Here is an 8,106-nt window from a genome sequence, read left to right on the forward strand (position 1 = left end):
AACCCTTGATGAGAGGATGAAAACTATGGTGGGGACAATATACCCACAAGCCTTTTATTGTAGATAAAATGATTCTTGGTTAGAGGCTACAATTGCTCCTTACAAGAACCACGTCCATCTATTTATGTTAGAAACCTTTTAGGAGTATAATAGCTTGTCAAAAATACCCTATTAAAGGATTTAAACTCTCCTTCTGGGAGGTACCTTGTTAGAGGATTTACAATATCTTTCTACTTAAACCATTGCCAATTAAGATCTTACAAATGATTACAATGGTAAGAAATCAATTAAAGTTTGGGCTAATATGTGGCACACCTTGTCTTGTAGATATCCAGTATATAACATGAAGAAGTCTAGATATTCATTCATTGTGTTGGCTCCCTATGTGATATTAGTTGCATCACCTCTTCACTTTTCTACTCTTCCATGTTTATAGTGTACTAGACTATAATATCTTATCTGTCCCATTTTGTTCAACTTATGTACAAAAACTTTTCTTCAATCTAATCTCTCTCTCTCTTTCTCAAACACACCTTGTCTTGTAGATCTCTAATGTAAAACTTAAAGATATCTAGATATTCATTCATTGTGGTGGCTTGCTATGTGATATCAGCTATAAGACCTTTTCACTTTTATACTCTTCCATGTTTATGTGCACCAAACTATTATTGCATTCCTATCATTGGCACAAAACCTTTTTATCAATATCTCTCTCTCTCTCTCTCTCTCTCTCTCTCTCTCTCTCTCTCTCTCTCTCTCTCTTCTTCTCTCTCTCTCTCTCTCTCTCTCTCTCTCTCTCTCTCTCTCTCTCTCTCTCTCTCTCTCTCTCTCTCTCTCGTGGATGAAGATGTCTAGATATTTATTCGTTGTATTCCTATGTGATATTAGGTACAAGACCTCTTCACTTATCTACTCTTCCATGTTCGTAGCACACCAAATTGTTATATCACGCCTATCCCATTTTGTTCAGCTTTTGAAAAAAACTTTTTTTTATCTTTCTCTCTCTCTCACACACACATATCCACACTTCAATAATGAAGTTTTCAAACTATATATACATCTTCAATCCTCTGGATGTTAAAACCCTAAAAACATCCCTCCCAAAGTTGATGCATTCAAATTTTGAATTGTAAGACCAAGTTATTCATGAAAAGCCTCTAACATGTTCCTAGTAGGGTCTAGACTAGTAGCCCTATTAGTCCTATCAAACGTATCACCTCTTCACTTTTCTACTTTGTCATGGTTGTAGTCCACCAAACTATAATAACTTATTCGTTCCATTTTTTCTACTTCCACACAACATCTCTCTCTCTCTCTCTCTCTCTCTCTCTCTCTCTCTCTCTACCTCTCTCTTCATACACACCCACTTATCAACTCTTCAAGAATGATTTTTTCAAACTATATATGCATCTTCAATCCTTTGGATGTCAAAACCCTAAGAACATCCATCCAAAGTTGATGCATTCAAAATTTGAATCGCATGTCTAAGTTGTTCATGGAAAGCCTATGACACTTTCTTGTTAGGTTCTAGACTAGTAGCTTTGATAGTCCTATTTTAGTCCTAGGTGTAGCCTCTTTGTCTTATCCTCTTTCCATTGTTTTTCGAACTTCAGTCACATCATGATGCACATAACACCCCTTTGTAGTATCACATAGATGGTGACTCACCATGATGACTATGACTAATACATTACATCATATTTATCTTCACACTTTATCTGACCATTGTAGATGTCTACTAGTGGTTGTAATATAGTATGTACATTACTTCTTTTTCTTTATTGATTACTAACCAATGGATAAATTTTGGTGTGCTAAATGTTAGCACCAAAAATTACCTTTCTTAATCACATTGAGACCTATATGATCAACAACTAAACCCGAACATTGTAGAGTGTATAAGGACACTTTGACTCCATTGTTGAGGTTGTTTTCCAAGTTGTTATTTGAAGAAAGAGTGTAAGCTTGTGAAGATCAATGTTTCAGAGAAGATAGTAAAATAGAAGGCACACTATTCTAAACAATAAGGTAGAATAGAGACTAAGGGGCTCATGACGAAACTAGAGAAAGGTAGAAGACTAGTGCATCTTCAAGAGTACACACCAGAGATATACAACAAAACACATCACTAATCATAGATAATCTACTTAGATTATTTTCTTACCATTGTATATATTTATAAGCTCTTGATAGGGAAAATTTCAGCTGCAATCTTTTATAAATCCTCTTGCATGGTGTCTCATATAAAGATATTAGTAAATCCTCTAACTAGGTAAGTTTTATAGGCTTTTATAATCCTAACAGGTTTAAATAGTCCTAAAAGAATATGTTCCTAGAAGAAACTAACTGTAGCCTTTAGTAGGGAAACCCTTTACATGCATAATAATGGCTAGTGGGTATATTATTCCCACCATGGTTTTCATCCCTTCATTGAGGGTTTTCATGTACAAAATCCATGTACCATTGATGCATGCATTTGTGTGTGAGTTTGTATTCTTTTGTTTCACTTCCTTTATTATTGTGTTATTATTGAAATAATTTGTGTCTAGAATATTTGTTGCGATATCTCAGTTTACTGGTAGAAATGTTTGTGTTGATATACCTTTCTCCTAGTACCAATTAGGACCAACAAATTGACACCATTCTACTGAGATTAGTAGAAGGATCAACACCTAGCTTCCATTTATTAAGAATAAGGAAGTTCTTCCACATAACCAAGATCCTGAGAGGATGAAAGATAGATCTTTTGAAGCATTGAATCTAAATAGGAATGGACCTCGTCACATTTTTGAGAACACCATTATGCTTTGAGTTTTCATTGGGTTCCCACCCACATTCTCACTAGATCAATGGTGAGACAAGAGTGAAAATATCTAATCAACATAGCCAACTTCAAGTCTACCATGGTCCTTCCCAAAATAGAGTCTAGGAGGGTAATTTTGATTCCTTCCTCCATGAGAATAAAATTAGCCAAAATAGAATCCAAACTACCCAACAATCAATTGGTAGTAGAATCTGAATGGGGTTCACCAGATAAGGTGGGGGGAAAAGGTTCCCCTTAGGAAAGACCACCATTCTTATAGTTCAAAAAATCTTGTAGAATGCAAGAGGTTGTAGAGAAATTTGTTGATGTATATATTTTTTAATATAAAAGTTTTAGATTACGATAAAAATAGGTTTTGAAAGGGCCTTGAAACCCTTTAACAAAAATAGAAAAGATAAAGCATTAAAGTCTACCAGGTTTTACAAGGACCTGAAACCTACTAAAAGAAATAGAATCAAAATCAGGTTTTACAGGGACTTGAAACCACAAAAATTGTCCAATAAAAGTATCTAGGTTTTACAAGGACCTGGAACCTAGTTTAAAGACTAGATAAAAACTAGTTAACAGGACCAAAAACATAAACCAAATACCACTACCAAAAATTAAGACCAAAACAGGGACAAAAACTAGAGATCACAACCCAGTGAAAGCTACTACTACAACTCTTTAATCATATTGACAACCTTTTTCCAATCTCTACATTGCCTTGAATGGAATCAGTAGCTGAAACACTAGTAACCTCCTGAGCCTGCTTCCTAGAACTCTGCCTGGTTCTCTTTCTTGGACCACTTGGTGATATAATCTCTTCATTTGTGCATTTTCTAAGACTAGCAGTAGTAGCTCAGATATTGGAAGTCACCTGTTCCATTTTATTACCACTTTCCTCAATAAGCATCTGAAGGTCTTGTTCATAATCCTTGAGTTTGTTTGGGATGTTTCCCACCTACACTTCCATCTATCTAATTTTGGCACGATCAATATCTTGGTTTTGTTGCACAATATCCATTTTCTTTTTCACACCCATTATTTCATTATATATCTACGAATCAACTTGAAGCATGGAATCAGCTTTGAGCTTAGCAGAATGCAAAAAGGAAAGCTTAGTTTCCCTCTATGGAGAATCACTCTTGTCATGTTCCACATCCTTTCTAGTAGGTGAATCAGTCTTATCTATCTATTCCTCCTCCCTTATAGCAATAGGGTCCTCATTCTTGTCTTATTCCACAACCTCTCTGGTAGGTGAAGTAGACTTGATAGTCTGATTCTCCTCCCTGATAGCAATAGGGTCCTCTATAGCCTTTTCCATCTCTTCTTCACCAACACCAGTATCACTCTGATTACTCTCCTCACCAGAACTACCCTGTTATGTGTTTTCTTTTCTGTTTTCTTCCTTGTCCTCTTTCTTACTTTTTCCTTTGCTCTTCAGGTAACATTCCAAGTTGGAACAAAATTCACCAACATCCATGTCTTCCTCTTCCTCTGGGATATTATCCTCTTTACTTTCAGGTTTTTTTGAATTAGTGTCCTCTTCCACCGTATGCTTTTGAGAATGCGAGGTTTTATGTCTGAGAATCCTCTTTTTTCCCTTAACATTGTCTTCATTCTTCCTCTTTTTAGAGTGAGAATCAATGACATAACCCTTATTTTTATGTAATGAAGGAGAGGAAACAATGGACTTGTTTCTACAATAACCCTCAATGACGAGAATCAACCCTTCATGCAAAATAGGATGTGACTCCTTCTTCCTATGAGTATACAGGCTTTGAAGTAAAGAGAAACACAAATATAAAGGAAAATAAAGTCTATCCTTATGCCTAGAATGATTGAGGAAGATGAAATGAAATTTATGCACTCTTTTATTTCTACCAGCTAGGATGAAATACTCGTGGGTATAGAAGAGCACATCCTACCAAATTCTCTTTATCTGGTCCAAATCGTAGAAATCTCCATTTTTTTCCAAATTTTTCTCCTCAGCATCCATCTTAAGAATTTTTTTGAAAGTAGCATTTGAAATGCTAGTTTGTTTATTGAACTTAATGCCTTGCATGGGTAGACCCGCGATCTTAGCTATGAAGTCCTTCATTGATTTCATAATAACACCATGTAAAGAAACCCTATCCTTAGTTCAATTTTTAAAAAAGACCATGGTGACATGTGGTTTAAACCTGTGAAGATGTTCCAAGTAACTAGTCACCTTTCCCTTCTGCAAAATCTTCCAAAAATCCTTCTGAGTCTTCCAGTCATTGCAATTTTTGGGTTCTTGTTTACATGGCTCACCTCCCATTTGTAGAGAATTAGAGAGAATGCCTAAAACTAGAAGCAGGCAAAAGTAGAAAGCAAACAAGTTAAACAGATACCAAATTTTCATCACATCAAATAAAACCACTTTGGAGAAGATATGTGCAAAGCCCACATTGTAATCACATAAATGTATTTCCTCAGGGAAGGAACACTGACAACCATAGGCCCACTACCAAAAATCATTAAATTGCTAATCTTGACAAATCTTTCCCACCTTCGCATGAGTAGCATCATAATTAATAAAGAGCTTTAATATCAATGTGCTTGCTTAGTTCACCGATCCACATCATCTTATATCCCATTTGGACTGCATGGTTGGCAACCTAGTCAGCTACCCCATTAGCCTCTCAATACATGTGGGATATTATGACTTTTTCAAATTTATTAATAAGAGATTTAATCTCCATGACCATTGCCTCAATCAGCCATGTCATTGAATTTTTTTTATTAAGCACATTAATAATATTTAATGAGTCACCTTCCAACCACAATTTAGGGTAACCCAAATTAGCTTCTAACTTCATAGTATATAGAGCAGTAATAGCTTCAGAAATGTGGCTATTAGAATGACCTATAGGAACTGCAATGACATCAATTATATTGCCTACATGATCTCTTAAGACCCCTCCACATCCTGCTCTTCCCAAATTTCCTTTTGTGGCACCATAAAATTTCCCTTTAATCCATCTAGTAGGAGGAGTATTCCATCTTGTAGCCAATCTTGGGTTATCAATTTTCAAATTAGGACCTTGTGATCATAGAGGGTTGTCAATTTGAAAAGTTTGATCAGTTTTCCTCTGAGATTTAAAATTTTCGTTAATTTCTCTAACAATATTTTTTCCAAGCACCCATCCTGGAAAATCTTAATTTCTAAAGATTCTATTATTTCTTTCTTTCCAGATGCCCCACCAGAGATGGGGAAGATTTATTTTCCATAGAAGTTCAACATCAAGATCCTTAGAAGGACACTTCCAACTTTAAAAAAAAAGTTCAACACTATTTTGATGAACCCAAGTTATATTCTAGGAGTTAAGAATCTCAATCCATACTTGTTGACTGTAGGAACAATTCAAGAACAAATGGTCTCTATCTTTTAATCCATTTTTACATAAGGTACATCTATTTACCACATTAATACCTCATTTTTGAAAATTATCCTAGGTAAGGATTTTATTTTGAAGCATAGTCCAATAGAAAATGTTTATTTTAGGTATAAGACCCTTAATCCATGCTTGAGACCAAAAGGGTTGATTGCCCTTCTCCCTAGAAGTAAAGAGAGTAGAAACTTTAAATTGGCCACTAGGATAAGCATTCCATATCATCTCATCCTCATAAGTAGGATATAGAGAAAAAGCATTCAAACTTAATTGTATGTTATTGAAGCCTTGATCAATATCAGTCAATTTCACCCAAGAATTGTTATGCCAATAATGACTCACTAAAGTACCATACCTTTGCTTACATATGTCTACATAAGCAGTATCTTGAAAGTCTTCTAGCAAAGGATGATCCATTAACCAAACATCTTCCCAAAATCTCACCTTTTTCCCATTTCCAATTTTCCAGGAACACCCTTTTCCAAGAGTATTCTTAGTCCCCTGAATTGCTCCCCATATTGCAGAAGGATAATAAACATCAGGAGAAGAAAAGAAATTAACTAAAGAATTTACATTGAAAAGTTACTTATGTTTCCATATAGTACTCCATTTTTTGTCATCATGATAAGTTCTCCATCCTTGTTTGGCCAAAAGAGCTCTATTCATACTTCTTATTGTCTTGATTTCCAGTCCACCTTCTCTAATAGGCTTACAAACTTGGTCCCGAGAAATTAAAGGTAGTCTCTTTTTTTCCTCAGTACCAGTCCATAAAAAATTCTTCTGAATTTTATCAATAGTATCAGCAAATTTTGCTGGGATTCTAAAAAGGCTTAAAGCATAAGTTGGTATACTTTGAAGACAAGCTTTGAGGAGAGTTAATTTACCTTCCTAACTTAAAAGATTTCCTTTCCAGCGCGCCAACTTCTTATTGAATTTATTTATGAGATCTTCCTAGAAGGAATCAAGGACTTTCAAGCCTAAAGGTAGACCCAAATAAATTGAAGGGAAAGATCCTATAGAACACCCAAGGATATTAGCAATTTTATTCTGTCTAGAAATAGGGGTATTGATAAAAAAACACTACACTTTTATTCCAATTAGCCAATTGACCCGAGGCTGAAGGATACAAATTTAGAGCTTGCTTTAGATTTTTGGCTTCATTGACTTCAGAATTTACCCATAAAGATGGTATCATCAACAAACTAATCATGAGAACAAATGAGAGGTTGGGAAGAAGGTTGCAAACCTTTAATAACTCCTCTTTGCACCAAATCCCCTATGTATCTCCCCAGACAATCATCCATAATAACAAAAATAATGGGGGATAAAGGGTCTCCTTGTCTCAGACCTTGGGAGGGATTGAAAAAATGAGAAGAACTTCCATTAAACAAGACAGCTATAGAAGATGTTGAAATCAACTAATAAATAGCTCCAACAACCTTATGGTCAAAACCAAAAGCATGTAAAATTTTAGATAGAAAAGCCCATTCAACTCTATCATAGGCCTTAACAATATCCACTTTCATAATAAACACTTGATTATTAGAACAGGACAAGGAATGAATATTCTCATGGGCGGAGATAACATAATTGAGAATTTGTCTACCTAGGATGAAGCCATTTTGTTGATTAGTAATAATTGAAGGAATCACCATAAGTAATCTAGAAGTAAGGTTTATAGAAAGAATTACAAAGGTTGATCAGTCTAAACTGTTCTGGAGAATCAGCTCCAATCTTGTTGGGAATCAGACAAAGGAATGTAGAATTGATTTCCTTTACAATTTGTTTTGCTCCATAAAATTCCTTCACAACATCACAAACATCTTTTCCAACAAATTTCCATAATTTTTGAAAGAAAAACATGGGAAAACCATCTAGACCAGG

Source organism: Cupressus sempervirens, chromosome 8 (assembly GCF_028749045.1).
Source record: "Cupressus sempervirens isolate cs-2001-9-10 chromosome 8, ASM2874904v1, whole genome shotgun sequence".
Lineage (NCBI taxonomy): Eukaryota > Viridiplantae > Streptophyta > Pinopsida > Cupressales > Cupressaceae > Cupressus > Cupressus sempervirens.